The sequence below is a fragment of the Ambystoma mexicanum genome, chromosome 5q (assembly GCF_040938575.1).
Source record: "Ambystoma mexicanum isolate Mex_15411 chromosome 5q, UKY_AmexF1_1, whole genome shotgun sequence".
NCBI lineage: Eukaryota > Metazoa > Chordata > Amphibia > Caudata > Ambystomatidae > Ambystoma > Ambystoma mexicanum.
Genome location: NC_090933.1, coordinates 464,927,950 through 464,948,144, shown reverse-complemented (window position 1 = coordinate 464,948,144; position 20,195 = coordinate 464,927,950).

The window sequence follows — 20,195 nt, the reverse complement described above, 5'->3', positions numbered from 1 at the left end:
CCGCTAATCGGGACCAAGCTTTGAAGTTTATTAGGTCCAAACTAATGGCAAAGCGATTGAGAATGTCACTGCCTAAGTAAAAGGCGGCAGGGACGTCTCGCACGACCCAACAATTGTGGACTATGCTCTTGTTGCCAATGGAGATTTTGAGCATACACCTGCTTGGCAGGAGATGTTTGGAATTAGGTGCTTCCAGGTCCATTTCCCATTTGTCTATCAGTTTGAAGGTGGGAATGGCTGGATCTTTTGGGAGTTGGCGGAACATGGCTTCGCTGATGAAGCTCTTACCGTTGTTCACACACACTCGAGCGAGAACAGAGTCCTTCCCATCATTTAACTGGACAGGGATGAACAACTGCTCTCCAATTTGCTGAATCTCAGCCAGGCTCTGAGCTGATTTCACATCTTTCTGGACTATAGGAGTGGGAGTTTCTGATTGTGGATTAGTATAGAATTTCAGAGTGTTTCCTTCCAGCGTGGAGTACCACTTTAGACTTGAAGGAAGGTTGATTTTCAGAAATAGAGAGGACCCTCCATCCCCAGTCTGTTGTCCTACTGCTATTACTGTCATGTCTGGAATTTGGCTATTCTGGAAGTGAAATTCTACTTGGTCAGATTTTTGTTCAACCATGTGGCAGGTGCCGTTTAAACTAACATGGTTGACACTCTGTTTTAATTTTATTGGTCGGCTAGTCTGGGTCCAGAGGACCTTGTTTACGCAATCTATTAGGGGTGACAACCTTCTCAGGAGGTCATTCCCTAGTAAACAAGGGGTGCCCTCTGGGGTCACTACTATGACCGGGTGTTTCACCTTGTGTCGCCCGATCTTAATGTCCAAATCTGCCGTCCCCTCGACAGGAATTTCCTTCCCGTCAAAGTTCTGGAGTTGTCCAGGAAGTGAGGTGAGAGGAATTTGGTAATTCCCTCCCCTTCCTGCATTCAGTTCATCAAAGGCCCTCTGGACAGAAGGGTAGCTTGAGATCCCGTGTCCACCAGTGCCAGAATTGTACCCTGCCCCTGTACTTGTACCGGGGCATAATATCTTCCCTCCTTCTCCTCAAGGGGGCACAGATAATGCACATTTTTGGACAACTGGTGGGCTAATTTTCTGGTTTTGGACATGGCGAGAGAAGAGATTTGGGCGGAATTCTGTGGAGAGCCTTGGGAATCTGAAAGAAAAATTTGGCAACTGGAGATCAGAGCCATTGTGGGTTCCCCTGGCTCCGGTTCCGGGCCGCCCCCCCCTTTTTGGAGGCCGTCACCAGGATGGGTTTGAACCAGGGGATTTTCTTGCTGTTGGTTCTGGGATGAGATGGTGGACGGCGGTAGCTCAGTCTCCACATCTCCCCAGTCTGGATTTGCATCCCTAGGGACCCATTTTTCTTTGGGAGGAGTTCCCCCCTCTCTGAAGGAGAAGATCCTTTTCCCAGGATCCTCTGAGGATCCCTCTCCCTCAAATTGGAAGATCTGTACCTCCTCCTCAAACTGAGTCTGTTTGGGTCTTTTGTTTCTCCTACCCCCCCTCTGCTCCTTAGGAGGCAGACTATCAGGGGCAGGAGATTTTGTTTCCGGTTCCTGGGTTTCCAGGGGCTGTTTACAAGTGAGGAAGGAAGCTTCCTCCAAGGCTTTACACCCCCCTTCCCCTTGTGCCTCCTCCCTGGGAACCGGTGAGTTATCGGGGTGCTGCCCCCGTCATTGTTCTGGAGCACCAGGTCCAGAGTTGGGTGCGTTCTGCGCCGGCATGCCGATCTGAGGGTTCTGCTGAGCCCTCAGTATGTGACCCAGATCCCGCGCCATGTTTTGAACCTGGCGCTCTAACTGGGAAACCCGCTCAGGCTGATACGGGGCCCTGTTTTCTCCCCTGGGCTGATCCCGGGAAGGGTAGCTATCCCTCCTCTGGTAATACCCCGGGTTGGGAAGATTTGGGTACCCCTCCACCCTTGGCCTCCCCTCTCCCGGATTAGGTTGTCTGGGCTCAGGGAATTGGGGAAAGAAGGGTGGAGGATTTTGGGGCTGGAAATTGGGTGGATACCTGGGGAAAAAGTTCTGCCCAGGATTCGGAGAATTTCTGCCCTCCGGTGGGAAGTTAGGAGGAAAGTTCCCTGGGTTAGGTTCTTGGCTGGATCTCCCCCCTTGGGCTGGAGGAGTCCACACATAACCCAGGATGGGTCTGTTTCCCTTGTAACGGGGGCTTACATAATCAGGAGAGCGTGGGACCCCATTTGTGGGGCTGCCTCCCTGGCTCCCTGTCTGTGACTGGCCCGAGGACCTTCTGGGCCTAGCATTATTAGGTGCAGGTAGGTTTTTAGGCCCCCCCATCTCCAAATCCAAAACGGGGGTGACCTTTACCTCTGCCACCTTGGCAGCAGCAGGGGTGCTGTTGCCTTTGGGGTTTTTCTGGGCATTACTTTTGCTATCTACCGGTTTCTGCACCTCATAGATCCGGGTAGCCTGTTCAATGACCCAGTCTAAAGATCTTTTCTCGTGAAAATCCCTCACGAGCTGGGTCATTATGTATTTGGGCAAGGCATGAAAAAATGTATTGATGAATTCTCTACTGTCTGTGCGCACCCTTCTGGTGGTCTGCGCAAAAGCACGTTTTAACTCCTGCACAAACTCTTGTGGGGCCTGATCCTCCCCACATTGTAAATTGTAGGCTGCCTTGCGAGCCTCTTGAGGATTTCTATGAATGGAAAAATGTTTCAAGATGGCCGCCTTATAGGTGGACCATCTTAAATGATTTTGGTCCTCCAGCCCCGCAAAGAAACTGGAGTATTCCGGGGAGAAGGTCCACTTTACATATTGAATACAGCTTTGGCTGTCCTTCAAATGGAAAGTCTCCATCATTTGCTCAAACAACTCTAAGTGCTCCCAAACAGAATACTTAGCGTTCTTATGGTAAGGCGTGATGACGCTCCTGATCGCCTTAATCTGCTTTAAGGGGTCCTTAAGCAAGGCCCTTTTTGCCTTATTGGCCTTTTTGGTTCGGGTAACCCTTGTCCATTCATCCTCTGACTCAGAGGCACTGCTCCCAGAGGTTCCTGTCTGCTCTTCCAGGTTTTCCCGGATTCTGCGAGCCTGGGAATGGCTGGCAGAATGTGGGGACCTGGTCTCCTGTGTCCTGCGCAGTTCAGAGGAGTCTTCAGATTCCTCCTTGCTGCCAGGATTTGGTGGGTACCCCCTCCACTGACCTAACTGGGCAGAGGTTTTCAGGATGCACTTAATGGGCCTACTCTCCTAGGGTTCCCCACTAAATTGCACTGCGCTTGGGTGCCCATACCCGGATGCCCGCCCCTCCATACCTGGGTGGTACTGGCCTATGAGCCCCATACTTTTGTCTGGATAGTAGTCTGCCATCCCGGTGGCCCGGTGCTCATGTGCGCCGGGGAACATGGGGGTGGCAGAGTCCAGGGACTGAGAGGTATGAGGGCCTCTGGTACTAGGGCTCCTGAGGTTATGCTCCGGAGTTTACCTTTCCCAGCGAACCTCATCTCTATCCGCCCCTGCTCCCTGTTGCAATGCAAGAGCCTGCATTTGTGCCTTCAGTTCCTCAGTTAAGGCCTTACTGGACTCTATCAGTCTCTCCTGCATCGCTACCTGTTGTTGGAGCCTATCATTGTGTTGACAGAGGGCCTCATTTTCCCTCTGTGCTTCCTGGTTGGTCCTGGAGCACTGGGCCAGTCTTTGCTGCAGGAGGGTTACCTCCTGATTCCCATCCCTACTGGCCTGCTCCTTTCTTGCCAGAGCATCTTCCACCCTTCTGGTGTGCTCTAACAAGTTTGCATGCTCTTTTTGGAGATCACCCAGCCCCTGGAGGGCCAAGTGATTTTTCTTTTTAACTGGCAGACTTCCTGGCCTAAGGTGTCCCTTTCCTGACTAAGAGCCTGCATCTGTGCCGCCAGGTCATCCCTCTGCCTTTGAAGGGCACCAGCTTTCCGGCGCCCTTCATCAAACTCTGCCTGGGTATCCAGGTCTTTCAGAATCAGTTTATTGCTTTCTGCCTTTTCCCTATCTAGGTGGCCTAGCAGGGTGACTACTTGCTCAGCACATACCCTGTTGAAGTCCAGTTGTTGCTCCAGCTTTTTCTGGCTTTGCAGTAGGGAGTCCAAACCTTCTTGGTGTTCCTTCTGCAAGGCCAGAAATCTGGTATCCTGTTCTGACTTTTCCTTTTGCAGCACATCCATATCCTCCTTTATTTTAGTGATGTACTGTCTGGTCTCATTTTCTGACTCCTGGCTTCTGTGCAGCCTTTGCTCAGAAGAGTCCAGATCAGATTGGGCCTTCTCTAACGCCATCTGTTGCCTTTTTGCCAGATCATGGCCTTCAGCACATTTATTCTGTATGGCTCCCATATATAAATATAAATATTCCGCTATCCTAACTATCTTGTCGTGTTCATCTTTGGCCTTAGGAGCCATATATAGTTCACTCAGGGCCACATGTAGTGGACCCTGATCTCTCTATAAGTCTGACCCTGTTTCAGTGGCCTGTCGCGTGATGGCCTGCAACCAGGCATCCTGGCCCTGCTCAGCCCATTCACCTCTCACAAATAGTTTATGTAAGAAGTGCTCTCTGGCTATTTTCATATCTACCAAGGTCGTCATTCTAGAGATTGGTCTCTGTCCTGACTTACAGAAGTTAGTATTTTATTTTTGCAGAACAGAACTTTTCTTGGAGCGTTCCTTTGAGGAGTGCTTTACAGCGTAACACAGCGTGTGGTCCGACCGGATATGTGTATCTGGTCAGCTGGCACGCTGTATTAATCTGCACAAATGGTAGATCTAACCCAAACGTCCGGCACGAGCCCCCAATTTGTAAGAGGATTCAATTCAACACTACAGCTAAGTCAACGCCTAGTCTATAATACTGAATGAAAACCCTTATTGATATAACTTTATGTCCAGTTCATGCGTTCTGGATGACTACCCCTATATAACACCCCTCTCTTGGAATCCTCCTGACCCCACTGAGCCAAGAAGTAGTTCTGTTTTGCAAGTTTAAAGGTTTATTTGATAACTTAAACAATATATATTATATCACGCTTTATAATAAATTAATAATTGGATATCACACTTAATCTGGTATGATAAAGATTAACAACGGAGAATCTGGCACTAGCACACTTCTTGATAATCACTAAGGAGTTGACATGAAATGGATAAGATAGCAACAATACTTTTATGGTTTCAAATGGATGCAATGTGGAATGAAATGCAGTAAAGAAAATAACTTAATAGAATTTCAGCAAAGACAATGTAATCACTTTCTTGTACAATTCACCCCCCCCTTTTATGCAATGCAAGGAAATGGAAGGAAGGCACACAGTTCTCAGAAATGCAATTAAATGTGATTCAGTTCACCCAGCAACTTAGACTACAGACGTTGAAAACACAGGCAAAATGCTTTTATATGTGCTGGCAATTAAGTGAAAAATATGCTAAATTGCTTTTAATTCCCTCTAGAGGTTCAGGGTGAGTGAAATCAAGTTAATATTAGTCCAGGCTCACACTAGCAATGATTCAGGGATGATTAGCAGGTTAAACGAATTTCTGGCAAATGGAAGGCAAGCAGCAGCAGATTTTTACACGTGGAGAAATTTGCAAATCGCGGCAAAATTCGAGAATGCGTGTTCCGCGATTGCGGTAAAACTATAAGGGGTAGGAATGTGGTTCTTGGTGCGATTAAAAGCTAAGATTCTAAGCTTTCGGATGAAAGTTACTGCAAGTCTCTAGGACAAACGGTCGCGGAGATATGAGTGATTTAGTGAAGGTCGTTTTTGGGTTTTCCAAATTTTAAACGCAACACTTTTTCAGCTTTAAAAATGATGGCAGAATAACACAATTGCTAAGCTGCAGTTCTACTTAGATTAAAAATGGATTGAATTATATGATTTTAACTAAGAGATGTGTTCTGAGTTTTGCTGAGTACTCACAAGAGATTTTGAACCGGAAAGCGACTTGGTCACGGACTTCAGTCTGGTCAGGTCTTCCCGAGTTCCGCTCACAGCGCCTGGCCTCTGGAACTGCTCACAGCATCGGGGTCAGCACTCTGGATACAATGGCCTGGTCTCTGCTAGGCACCGGTTCTCTGGGCCGGGTCCTGCCTTCTCTTTGGATATTTCTGTCACCGGGTTCTTGCAAAAGTTCTTGGCAAAATTCAGACGGCGTCAGCCGGCTGTCTGAAGAGTTCAGTTGCAAAAAGATTTTCAGGCCTGTTGACAAATACTCTTGCTGGCAGTGGCCTTTTTGGTTAAGGTTCTGTAGTCTCTGTTTATCTTGGAGTCTAAGTGTTGGCTCCTTGGAGGTTGATGGAGGTAAGTATGGATTTTTCCGGCAGAGCGTCCCGCTGCAGATGGAAATGAATGTCTCTACCTAAGTTTCAGTGGTCCATTTATATGTTCTGCAAGTGGGTGTGTGTGTTGGTCATAACTAAACTTGCCCCTCTCACTTGTCATTGGTCCAGCTTTCATTTCTCCCCTGATTGGGGGAGCTAAGTTGTGTCAGAGTGATGTCAGCCATTTATGATCTCTTGAAAAAACTCCCCTGTCATCTGTGCACCCAAATCTATATATGATCAAAATACATATTTCACAGTTACACAGTTGTTTGAAATTACATACCCATGTCACATATCACATGAGGTATACTGTGTCCCAAATCTGCTGTTTCTAAGAGCTTGCATTAAAAAATGGCAACTTTTAGCACTTTTTAATGTGCTAAACAACATTGGATCTTCATTAAATTTGATACAACTGTTCCTCACATATCTACCCACGTACCAATGCATTTTCGTTTGTCTAGCTGAAACAGGGAGTCTGTAATATTAATAAACAGCAGGGTTTTGTCCCAGAATATCCCACAATTTGGAGTTTGGGCTTGAATTAAAGGTACATTTTTTAAATTAAGTCTCTCAAAGTTATACATTTCTGTCATTTGATTACAAAGAGTTATCAGTGTTTTTGTAAAATATATATTTTACTTTCAATTCAGTCCTCAGTGTGTTGGAGTCCGCCTCCAAGACTTGGGTGGGTCAGTCACATGTCTTCTGGCAGGCAGGCCTTTATTGACAGTAAAAGAGTAAAAATCAACATATTCCTTTCAGAGGAGAGGGGCCATTGTGTGGTCTCTGGGAAGCTGACATCAGGAGGCCAGGGAGCCACTTTGCATTTAATTAACAGAACCCTGTGATTTCCTGGCTTCTTGTGTTGAGTTCTGAAGTGTCAAGAGTTCTCAGGACAGGCAACCCCTTTGAACTTTTAATTGAATGAGACCCCTTTCTTTGCACTAGACAGTTTTGCAAGACAGCTCTCCTGTCAGAGTTTAGACCGCTAGTGCCGCCTTGAGGATTTTGTTGGTACTGCATGCAATTTTGGGATCTTTCTTGGATTAATGCATTCTAAACAGGAATGGTTCTTACATGGTAGTAAATCCTTGCTTAACATTGTTTTGATGGGGCTCCTTACAGTAAGATGGTTATGTGGAACCCCACAAAAGGGTTGAATCTTTAAAGTGGTCCAATGAGTCACGATTTCAGCAACTTTTTGACATCAGTAACAGTGGATTTTGTTAACAAAGACCTTTCTTTACACTGGTGGGTGGCAAGTTAGGTAACCATTTTGGTGTGCGCACAACTGCGCAGCTCTCCTGGATTCTGGGATGAAATAATGGGCGGCGACAGCGCATCCCCATCTTTACCCACTCCAATGATTTATTTTTGTTCTGGGGTAAAATGATGGGCAGCGACAGCTTAATCCCCATATTTACCCCGTCTAATGATTCCACATGGGTCAAAACCCTCCACAGGTACCGCCACCAGCGAATGGGCACTTACCGGCCCATTGCGAGTTGAATGGGCCGGTAATTGCCCATTCGCAGGTGGCGGTAATGACGGGCTCCTCATCCCCATTCTGCCCCATAGGGCAGAGTAGGGATGCATCCATGTGTTTCCCCCCGAAGCCGCACAGCCCGCCAGGTCCATACCATACCACCATGGTCGTAATGAGGCCCAATTTGCTTTATGTTGAATGGGAAAATGATTTTTTGGGGCACATGACATTAGAACTTTGCAATTCAAGCTACAGTTTCTACTAATGAATTTAGAAACAAAGAAATAGACATGTAAACAGGAAAAAATGACCTACCAGATTGCACTACTTTAGGGGCACTGGCTGTTCTTAGGAATCTGGAAAGCTATTGTAATTTTCTAGAACATGAAGTCCACCTTAAGGATATGGGGGTCATTACAAGGTTGGTGGTAGCCATGGTGCTAGTAGCACCATGACTATCCCCTTACCGCATTACGGGTCCGAGTTCCTCGAATCCGGACCAGAGGACCCGGTAATTCATCATTCAAGGAAACCGCTCATAGTACCTCCCCATTCCCATTCGAGCCCCCAAAGGGCTCAATGGGAATGGGTAGCATGCTAATAATGAGCCCGTTAAAAATGGGCCCGTTATTAACATGTTGGTCCTTTATCGGCTCCCACTATGGGAGCCTGTTAAAACCAGCCGCCCTTAGTGGGACCCGCAAAAGGACCCCGTAATGCGGCAGTAAGGGGTTAATGGCACCGGCACCATTACCGGCACCGTCAACCCCTTACCACCAAGGTCGTAATGAACCCTATGTATCTATTTGGTTTATCATATTGTATTGCTCTTGTAACTAAAAGTAACTGTTTGCACACTATAGATCTAAAGGATACAGATAAAAACGTTTGAAGCAGAATTTATGTTTTACAAAATTGTACAATTGTAATAATGTTTGGAATATTTGAGAAATTGCTTTGACTTTGTGCTGGCATTGTCATCTGAAATCATCATGCTTGTATTGATATGTTTTCATGGAAAATTTTAATTTTCAAAAATAAAGTGACTGACAGAACATGTCCTTGAACTTATTGTGTGTACATCTGTCTTCCCTGTTATGCCTAACAGTGTCACTGCTCAATGCTGTGAGAAAATCTTTCACATGAATCAATGTAGCCCATTTGTTCTGATTCGTACATTGGGCCTCATTATGAGTGAGCCGGTCTGAAATAAAGGTGCCGTTAACAAGTTACCAGCACCTTTTCCAAACCAGATCTCTCTGGGCCTCATTACGAGGTGGGCGCAAAGGGATACCGGGCACCGTTAATGACATTGGTGTTGGTAATCCCTTTGCGCCCTATTCCAAGGTCCCTTAGCGGGTCCCTTCCTTAACGCCTGGTTTTACCAGGCGTTATGGACGGGGCCCGTTAAGGGACTTCAGAGCTAATAACGGTACCGCAATTTGCGGTACCGTTATTAGCGCCTTCCCATTGAGCCCTATGGGGGCTCAAATGGGAATGGGGAATGGCTTTTTCAGTGGGGACTTACCGGTCCTGCCAAGGTCGGACTGGACTGGTAAGTACCCATTGAACGAGGGCGGTCAGGGTCCCGTTATTGGTGGTAGTCATGGCGCTAATAGCACCATGACTACCACCAACCTTGGAATGAGGCCATCTGTGTTTGCCAGTAGGGGCTCTGAACTACTAGAAGGTCTGACCTGCCGGAGGTTCAGGCCCCTACCGGCATGCTTCAGGGTTCCCATTCCCATGGAGCCCCATCGGACTCCATGGGAATGGGAACTTACCGTACCGCTGCCAATTGTGATATCCCGGTAGTACCGGGATGTCAGGTGGTGGTACCGGTAATACAGGGTTGGTGGCAACCCACCACTAACACCGGGAGGTTACAGCCAAGCTTGTAATGAGGGCCATTGTCTCCCAAATTAATTCTGTGCTTAAAGATATTCAGGATTTCGCCCGTGCCCATGAAGACACTTAGGATTGTTCCTCTCTTATTGATAACTTCAAGAGACCAGTGGAATGGATATCGGACCTAGCCTTTGACAATATCTGAGTTACCGCTATGGGAACATGAGCAGTAATCTTTGGGAGATTGAATATTTGTGACTGAAATCGGAAGGCAGAAATGTCCCAACTGACTAGATTTCTGAGGCTTCCCTTCCTGGGTCATCAAGGAACAAAGTCACAATGATGGCACATGAAGTACGCCAGTGGGATGCATCTTCCAGCTAAAATCCAACCCTTCCACCTCATAAGCAGACAGGGCTTCTTAGCCTTCTTTCAGACCTCCCGTCCGTCATGTACCCAGATTCAAGTAGGGTCACAGGGCATCACAGACATCACCAGCATCAAAGCCTCACCAGCTCCAAACTTATTAGTCTCTTTTTCATTCCAGACTGTGCCAGCGTCCCTCAGGAAGAGTGACTATCCAATTGTTTAGATGCTGGAGAGCCAAGATGTAAGGCGCTTCTGTTTTATGCCTTATACATCAAGACTATGAAATTGTGTTCTCGTCTATACATTCCAAATGCAGGGGTTTTGGAAACTCTTCTTCCTTGAAATACAGACAATGAAAGAAGATATTGCCCAGGTGCCAGATACACACAAAGATAGGGTTTTATCTATCCTGCTTTTAAAGTCTGCAAACAGTCATGAGTCTGGATCTGAAGCTGATAAACAAGTTTGTTTCTCACATCAAATTCAAAATGAAGACTTTCCAAAAGTGGATTCTGCTGTTGGGCGAAGGGGAATGTCATGCTATTGAGATATACCAGGTTCCTTACTGCACATCACAGTATGGCCTCTTTATTCTTACATTCTTAATTTTGCAGGTTAGTTGGGGAGTTCAAGGATCCCCCGTTGCCTAAAGTTTGATCCCTCAATATTCAAGAATATCATGGATCCCATCATCCGGCTAACTCCTGGCAAAGGTATCCTCATCCACCGCTGCCTGGAAGATTGTATGATGCACACATCCTTCCTCTGAAATCCAAGAATCCAAGTGGCAATGTTTGTAAATTAGTCCACACTCTTCAAGTGCTGGGTCTGCACCTGAACTGGTAGAAATCTGTTATAGGAATCAAATAGCGTAGAAACAACACTTCAATGAGATCTGGTTACAGTAACTCTCCCAGATCTAGGATCACAATGTTGCAATTGAACATGCACTATTTGCTGACCACAAGCATCAGATAAGATGTGGGGAAATATGTCAAAGTGACAAGGAAGCATGTATTTTTGTTGTTCTTTGGGTCTGTCTCCACCTTTGTCATGTGGTGTTTCACATGTTGGCTCATTAATACCTGTACCAAAATGTATTCGGGATGCTTCTCACATTACCCGGTGCTATCAAGAAGGCTCTGCTGTGTTTGAATGAGTCAGATTACCTCTAGAATAGACTTCTCTCTTGATTCGCCCCTCTTGCAAACATCGGATGCCAGCAGCAATTTTGTGGAGCCACCGTGTCCTGCTGATTAATTAAAGGCACACTGAAGGAAGAGATGAAGACACACTCATGCAAGTTAAAGGAGCTAGCAGAAATTCTCGAGGCCCAGCTATATTTCTCCTGTCTTCTTAAGAGCCAAGCTGCCAGGTTTTAGAGGGACAGCATGATTGCTTTGTCCTATATCAGCTATAGGGTGGGGAATTTACTTGCAAAATCATTACATTGTATTTGTATTTGCATTTTTGAGATACAGGGTATAATTTCAAACATAATTGACATACAAAGGAGGCATTAACAAAGAGCAAAGGCAGTACTAGGTTAAGGTACCTTTACATTATATCATTGTTTGAGTGACCTATACTGGATGGTGAAAGGGTAAAAGGGAACCATATACCAATGAGAGGAGTTCAACAACATAGTAATATTTTTTAAACACTGACAGCCTGGGGACAGTAGTTACACATTTACAAATGATATAAAGTGATAGTAAGGGCAGAATACAGGAGTGGTTGTTGTTAGGGAGAATTCTCTGTGTAGGCTGAATTTCCTAACCTAGTGAGTCCCCCAGCAGCTTTGCTGGATATCTGGAGTTTGTTTTTTCCCATCCTGCCAAGAGTGAGACTCTTTTCTCCCACTCTTGGACATGTATGTGTGTAATTCCTTTGCAATGTCAATGTGTTCGATGGGCTATGGGGTCTTTTACTCCATAGGGTCTCATATGTTTTTCTATGTGTGTTACACCGCACCCTACGTGTCGTAACACGGGGGCGCCCTAGCGGGTCCCCCACCATAGACTCCATACCCGGGGACTGACTACTGTCTCCCCGGGCATGTAAAGTCACCATTGGCTTTACTAGACCTAAATTTACTAACAGAACTAGTACCAACCATCTTATTGTGGACGTACTAGTAGGGGTAATTCGATTACTCCTGGATCTGTTACTCGAGGGGGCACTGTCCCGTCCCCCCTCTTCGAGTTTTGGTTGGTGGCAGTGGAAACTACTTGTTATGTTCAATCCCGAACATAACCCTATGGGATTCGTCCCATTGTTGGAGATTGATACTTTTTCTCATTAATCTCTGACGTACCACCGATCTACTTATCTTAAATAAGTTTATCGAGTGGTATTTTCTGCCAGAACTCGGTTTTAAAATGGCATCTGTGTTCGTCTCTGTGACTCCTAAACCAAAGGTTGAGCCCTTTGTTCCACTTTTGGCGGGCCTCTGTACAGAGACCCTCCAAAGTGGTGCCATTCTGTCTGGGTTACCTCAGGGGTGTGGGAGTGGGTTTAGGCACCCTGGACCGAGTTGCCTTGCCAACTCAGGTCGCACTCTGGAGTGATTGGCCCAGGTGGTGAGCCTTCCCGCTCACCACTTAACATGTGTTGATTGACAGCTAGGCTGAATGAATGGGGGTCTTCTGCATAAAAGCAGGGCTTTTGGGACTGGATCTTGAGAAGTCGCCACAGGACCTAGGAATCCAACGAGGGTAACGCTGAGCCGACCTGCAACGACGACACCTCCGGTGGAGCCCTGCTGAGCCGACTCACCACTTCCCGACGACAGAGGAGATCTCCCTGCCGGAGAGTCTCTTCCCCTGACTGGTGGGAACAACCAGTCCCCTTTGCTTTTTATTCGCCTCAGGACGCAGTGGTCGAATTGCCCGTTCAGAGCACCTCGGCAACCGGATAGCCACTACCCCTGTACCGCGACCAAAAGGTGGTGCCTTGTAACGGAGCCCTCCACGGCTGGTCTCTTCCCTGGTGGTGCACCGGACTTCACTTTCCTTCGACGACGAGATCATCTCTACTCTTGGCCAAGACCCGACATGCATCCACCACCAGGAACAACTGCCCCCGCCGGAGCTGTCCTCCACAACAAGGTACCGTGTCCGCCTGGCTTCCCTTTCGTTCGGTTCGAGTGAGGTGTCTTAATCCTCCCCGTTCCGCTGGGTCGCCTCCAAGCTTTGCTCATTCTTTGTTCTGAACTGGTTCAATCTGCCGATAACAATTTGCTATAAAGACTTGAATGCATCTCCACTAGAGACTTTTTGGGACATCGCGCCTTGCCTCTCTCCGAGTAGGCCTGGCCTCCGAACTTTATGATCTATTGTGATTCTTGCCTTCCTGCCTTGCATTTTATCCGCGTAGGATTGAACTGGGTTGATTTCATAACCTGCCTATCTTTTTCTCTCCCTTCCTAACTAATATTCGAGTGTCATCTAGGTTGAGGTATACACCTCTGTCTGGAAATAAGTGGTACCGGTAGAACCTAGAGTTGTCGATATTTTGCTAGGGGGATTGATCGTTTTCTACTTCGTAGATTAATTGTGTTTGATTTGTTTGCTGTGATTTGCTTTAGTGTTTTCCATAGATGTTGTGTTATAAATAAATACCTTCCTATCTTTACACTAAGCCTCGTTGCGTGTTTGCTTGTCTTGCTGTGAAGAATTGCCCTATGTTGTATACTCCACATACTGCTCAACTTTTCTTGAGAGAAGTCTGACTGCTCAGCCACAGCTACCAAGTGAATCTGTGTGGTACAGACTGCTACCAAGTGGGTTCACCGCCAACGCCTGTAGTCCTAAATCTTTTGCAGTGGTCCCAGAGGGAACTGCACAGGTTTCCGCCTAACAGTTGTTAGTTTTAACAAGAGGGTGAGAGTGTTTGGGGGATCCTGCAATTGGTAGAAAGTGCAGTTTGTGCTGGGATTTGAAAAGTTAAACTGAAGGATGGCTTTGACGGCCAGCAGGAGAGCATGCCAGTGGAGGAGGGCAAGATGGGAAAAGGATCAAACATGCAAGGAGGCATATGTGGAAGAACTGATTGGTTGTGATATGCTGAGAGGTGGGGAGATGGAGAGGGATACCACAGTGACATGCAGTTAGTGAGGTAGTGGGAGGCACTAGGGATGGATTTATAAATGAGCAGCAGGAATTTAAAGAGCCAATCAATTTCCATGGAGTACCATCCAGAATGGTTATGGTAGGTAGAGTTGGTGGAGGGTAGGGCATCATGCTGAAAAGTTGAGGGGAGATAGAAAGTAAGCAGTAGATCAGGAATAGGCATGCACAGTAGTCAGGTTTTCTGAAAGCAAGAGGTGTGGGCAGATTTTTTAAAAGCCTAGCAGATTCTCTGCCTTTGGTGGCAGCAGTAATGATGAACTGGAAAAGTTGCAGGTCACTGTCAAAGGGAACCCTAGGTTTGTGGGCCATCATCGAGATAGTGTAGAGGTCAGGGGGGAATAGATGGGAGAGGGGAAAGTGGGGTCGGGGTTGAAGGTAGGGAGAACAATTACTTTAATCATATAGAAGTTGAACATGAGGCAGAATAGAGCCCTGCAGTGGCAGATGGTGGTGAGGCAGTTGGTTATGCATTGCCAAATGCGGGGGTAAATGTGGAGAAGGAAAAGAAGATCTGAGCATCATCAGGAAAGAGGTAATATTTAAAGCCAAAGAAGAAAATAAGTTTGCCAATGGAGGAGACATACAGAGTGAAGAGAATTGACCCTAGAACTGACCATTGAGGAACATCTACTATGAGGACTGTTGGAGAGAAAGTCTTGGAGCACCATGAGAGGGAGAAGGAGCAGTCAGGGAAATATGAGGGCCGCCAGTGGATTACAGTGTCCTTGAAAGCAATGAGGGAGAGAGTTTGAAGAAGTGATAGAAGATCCGCAGTTTGGAACGCAGCAGCAATTTCTACAAGGATGAGAATGGAGTAGAGATGAGAGTGGTTGGCAGCAGTAAGATCATTGGTGAAATGGATGACAGCAGACTCAGTGGAATGCAGATTGGAGTGGGGCAGAAATTGAATGTACCTAAAGACAGTTGACTATGATTTTGGAGACAACCCCATCAAGGATTTTAGAGTGGTGGCGAAGAAGGAAACCAATTCTGCCCTAGGCCATAATCTCACAATGCCACCTCTGTGTAAGTGCTATGGACACATTGCACGTTTAATGCACCAGACATCAAAAAGAAATGAGCGCTCTGCTACATTCCAAACAACATATAAAGGTTGTTTGTAGAGTAGAGGAGTTATTTCACAGTAATTTACAGTTATGTTACTGTCTAAGAATATTTGATCTTATTTTATGGCAATAAAATAGTGTTAAGAGTGATATCACGGGAGTGCTGCGTACCTGTTTGTCTTTCAGAAGATCTTGGATTGGAAGCCAGACTGTCTGTATATCACCGAGGTAAGTGCGATGCGGGAAATCAGCCCAGACCTCAACCCAAGATTAAACTGGGCGGAGGGTGAAACGACTTCCAACGTCACGGTGTGCTCACCCCTGATTTTCGTGACGTCAGGACAGTGCAAGCACTGGCAGGGGGACCATAGAGATGTCAGTCCTTCAGCAGCTGTAGATAGTCCCAAGGCAAATCCGACAGAGAGGGGAAGCTGAAGGGTCTTGTCCACGGTGGGAAGCAAATCCGACAGAGAAGGAAGCTGAAGGGAAGGTTCCACAATGGGCAGAAAAACAGGAAGCAAAATACGGAGCGGGAACACGATCAGGAACTAACCGCGTTGAGACGCAATCAGCTACTGCTCATCGCTCCTCTTATAGGGCCGCCAGCACCTGAGAGGCCTGGAACGCAAGCCGCCTCGTTCCCAGGCGCTGGCGAGCCCAAAACGAGGCCTGAGAAGCAAGCTCTTGTATCGCCGAGTGCCCAATCCAACGCGCATGTGGGGAAGCGTGGACACGGTCGCCCGCGCATGCGCAGAGGAGCCTGATTCCGAACTCTCGGAGCACCCGGGAGAGTGGAACCCCAAGCGCGGAAGCGCGAGTAGACCCGCCAAGATGATGCTGGTCGAAAGGAAGAGGAAAACCCCGGTCTCCGGGCAAGTGGCGTGACACTATGACCCCTCCCAGAAAGACCCGCAGCCCCAGGCTTCCAAGGAAACAGACGGTAGAATTCGCGAACAAGACGGGGAGCGTGCACATTATTGAATGGTTCCCAAGTGCGTTCGCAAGCTGGATACCCTTTCCAATCCACCAAAAAGTGACGTATGCACGAGTCACTTACCTCCTGGACCTCAAATTCAGGAAACCCTCGTACCTGGACGGAGGCCGGGCGAGGACAGGCACGCCCGAAATTGTCAACCACATAGGGCTTCAAAAGGGAAACATGAAAAACGGGGTGGACCCGCCAAGAAGGGGGTATCTTAAGGCGGAAGGCCACAGGGGACAGACACTGAATGACTTTAAATGGACCAAAATAACGAGGAGCCAGTTTGACAGGCAAATTACGGACTGGCAGGTTCTTGGAGGATAACCAGACCCGATCTCCCACCCGAAAGCCAGGTTCCAAGGTCTGACCCCTGTCCGCCTGCCTCCTCATGCGTTCCTTAGCCTCAGCCAAGGTTCCACGTGCCAGCTCGTGTTGTCTCTGTATGGTTGCCACCAGTTGATTAGCAGACGGAACCACACTGGGCAGTACCGGACGAAAAAGGCATCAACTTGGGATGTTGTCCTGTAGAACAATAGGCACGAATGGCGTTGTTGTAGGAGACCTCAGCCAGGTCCAGAGGCGATTTCCAATCGGATTGAGTGGCATTCGTATAGCATCGAAGATAGTCCTCCAGGGTCTGGTTTGTTCTCTCAGTTTGGCGGTTGGACTGCGGGTGGTAACCAGAACTCAAAGCCCTACAAATGCCAAGATGATCACACAATTTGCTCCAAAAAGAAGAAAGGAACTGAGACCCTCTATCCGAAATGATCTTCTCAGGTAAACCATGCAGTCGATACACCTCGTGTAGAAAGGCTAAAGCCATCTGGGTGGCAGTAGGTATCTTGCAGAACGGAATGAAATGGGCATATTTGTTGAAGCAATCCATTACTACCATAAAACAGGTATAGCCTTCAGAGGGAGGTAATTCGACTATGAAGTCGGTGGCTATGGTGTGCCAAGGATAAGGCGGTATTTCAGTGGGTCTCAACAGCCCCAAAGGTCGTCTCCTGGGAGCCTTGACTTGAGCGCAGACTGGACAACTGTCCGCATAAACCTTGACATCTCTAGCCCAGCCAGGCCACCAAAACTGTCTGGACACCAGGTCCCGAGTGGCTCGGACACCACGATGACCACCGACGTGGGAGTCATGGAAGCCATGTAGTATGTTCTTGCGGAGAGTATCCCCGGAAATGTAAAGCCTCTTCTGAAAGAAAAGCAGTCCGTCTTGTTCCGTGACAAATGCTCATCTGAGAAGAGCCGCTCTTTCAGGGTCAGCCCCGGTCTCCCTTTGAATGTTCTGAAGATGGGAAGACAGCGTCAACAAGAAATGATCAGGTGAGATCAAAGGTAAGTCTTGATTGGGATTCCCCTCCGCCTTTTCCAAAGAGCGAGACAAGGCATCGGCTTTAAGATTGGAAGTACAAGGTATGTATGTTATGTTGAATACATAAGGAGAGAAGAAGAAGGCCCACCGGGCCTGACGTGGTGTCCGACATTGCAAAGAACGTAAGTACTGCAGATTACGATGGTCGGCTCGTACCTCCACCGGAAAGCGACCTCCAAGCAAATGGTGTCTCCACTCCTCAAAAGCTGTCTTAATGACCAACCACTCCCTTTCAATTACTGCGTAATTCCTTTCACTGAGAGTCAATTTGCGGGAGTAGTAGGCCACCGGATCTTCAATGGTGGTGTCTTGATCCTTTTGCAAAAGAACGGCCCCCACAGCAAAATCTGAAGCGTCAGCCTCCACAATATAAGGTAGCTCGTCTTGAGGATGGCGTAGAATGGGGGCTGTACAAAAAGCAGTTTTCAGAGAGGAAAAGGCTACAGCGGCGTGTGAATCCCACAGATAGGGTACCTTATTGCTGGTTAATCTAGTAAGAGGAACCGTAACATGGGAAAAGTGTGGGATAAAACACCGGTAAAAATTGGCGAACCCCAAGAACCGCTGAAGAGACTTGACATCATGAGGCGGCTTCCACTCCTGGATCGCTTGGACCTTTCTGGAATCCATCTGAACGCCCGTGCCACTGATCACGTAACCCAAGAATTCCATATTGTCTTGGTGGAATGAACACTTCTCCGCCTTGGCGAACAGCCGGTTTTGTAACAAGCGATGGAGAACCTCCCTGACGTGTCTGATATGTTCACCAACGAGCAAGAAAAGATCAATATATCGTCCAGATAAACCCAGACAGAAATGCCTATCAGGTCGCCATAGATGTTATCCATTAGACGCTGGAAGACGGCTGGGGCGATGCGCAGGCCAAAGGGCATAACCCTATACTCATAATGCCCGAAAGGTGTCTTGAATGCCTCTTCCATTCATCACCGTTTTTAATCCGGACCAGATGATAGGCTCCCCGCAGATCTAATTTGGTAAAAATCCGGGGTGAATGTAGTGTTTCCAGAATACTACCAATCAAAGGTAATGGATAGCGATCCTTCACCGTAATGTCATTCAGCTGCCGATAATCAATACAAGGGCGTAGTGATCCTTCCTTCTTCTTGACAAAAAACAACGGAAACCCTGCGGGTGATTTGGAAGGAACAATGTATCCTTTTTTCATACAATCGGCCAAATAATCTTGCAAAACTTGTCTTTCGGTCTGAGTTAAAGCGTACACTTTACAATGGGGAATGTCGGTACCAGGAATCAGGTCAATAGCACAATCAAAAGGCCGATGTGGTGGCAAGGGAATGTCAACAGGCTCAGAAAATACATGTTCAAAGTCAACGTATGCCTGTGGAATCTGAGACACAGAATATAAACCAGACGTATTGCCATTGGGTTCCAGAGAAGTAGTGATATTCGAGTCTTGGGACAAGACAGGCGGATTGCAATGCTGAAGACAGAAGGCAGAAGTAAAAGTCAAGGTACGGGTTTCCCAATTGATCACTGGATTATGACGTTGAAGCCAAGATAATCCCAAGACCACTTTGTACGTGGGAGATTTGATCACGTCCAGAGCTATACGTTCCTTGTGTTCAGCGACCTGGAGAGATAGTTCCATGGTGTGTAAACGGATGGGTCCTGAGGACAAGGGTGTTCCGTTGATGACTTCTACCGGTAAAGCAGTCCCTCTGGACAAAAGCGGTATCATATTTGTGGTAGCGAACACCTCATCGATATAGTTCCCCGAGGCTCCACAATCCAACAACCCATGGACCTCCAGAGATCGGTCAAGCCATTGTAAGCGGATCCTCATGGTCATATAGATGGCTGGTTGCATAGGCTGGAGTACCGAACAGGAGTGGGAAAGGACTGAAAGAGGAGTTTGACCTGTCATTGCCCTTCCATTGAACAACAAGTCCTCTAGTTTCCCGCCTTCTTTTGAGGACGTAGAGGGCATGTACCCAAATAATGACCAGCAGCCCCACAGTATAGGCATAAACGCAGATTTCTTCTGCATTTCTTTTCTTCCTCGGACAAAGGACCTCTTATGGCCCCCAGCTGCATAGGTTTGGGTCCAGGATCCGAAGAACCAAACATACCAGCAGGCACACTAGATGTTCTGGGATTTGATCTCTCGAACCGACGTCTCTCAGCCTTCCGTTCACCCAATCATTGGTCAATCCGAAGTACTTGCTCAATGAGACTTTGGAAGGTATCTGGCTCCGGAATGTGTAGAAGCTCGTCTTTGTACTCTTCCCTCAGACCCCGGCGAAACAATGTTTTCTGGGTTATTTCTGCCCATTGTGAATCGGTTGCAAGTTGTCTGAAACGACTTATGTATGATATTACATCTGCGTTCCTTTGTTTTATTTCCATCAATTGGTTTTGCGCGGCTGAGGCCAAATTGGGAGTTTGAAAGACCTCCAAAAACGCCTTTTCAAAAGCCACAAAATCATTTAGTATGGGACTGTTGGTGGCTACCAAAGGAGTTGCCCAAGTCAAGGCATTTCCAGCTAGGTTCCCCAAGATCTTGGCCTTGTCGTTGTTGAAGTGAGTTGATCTGAAGAGAAAATGA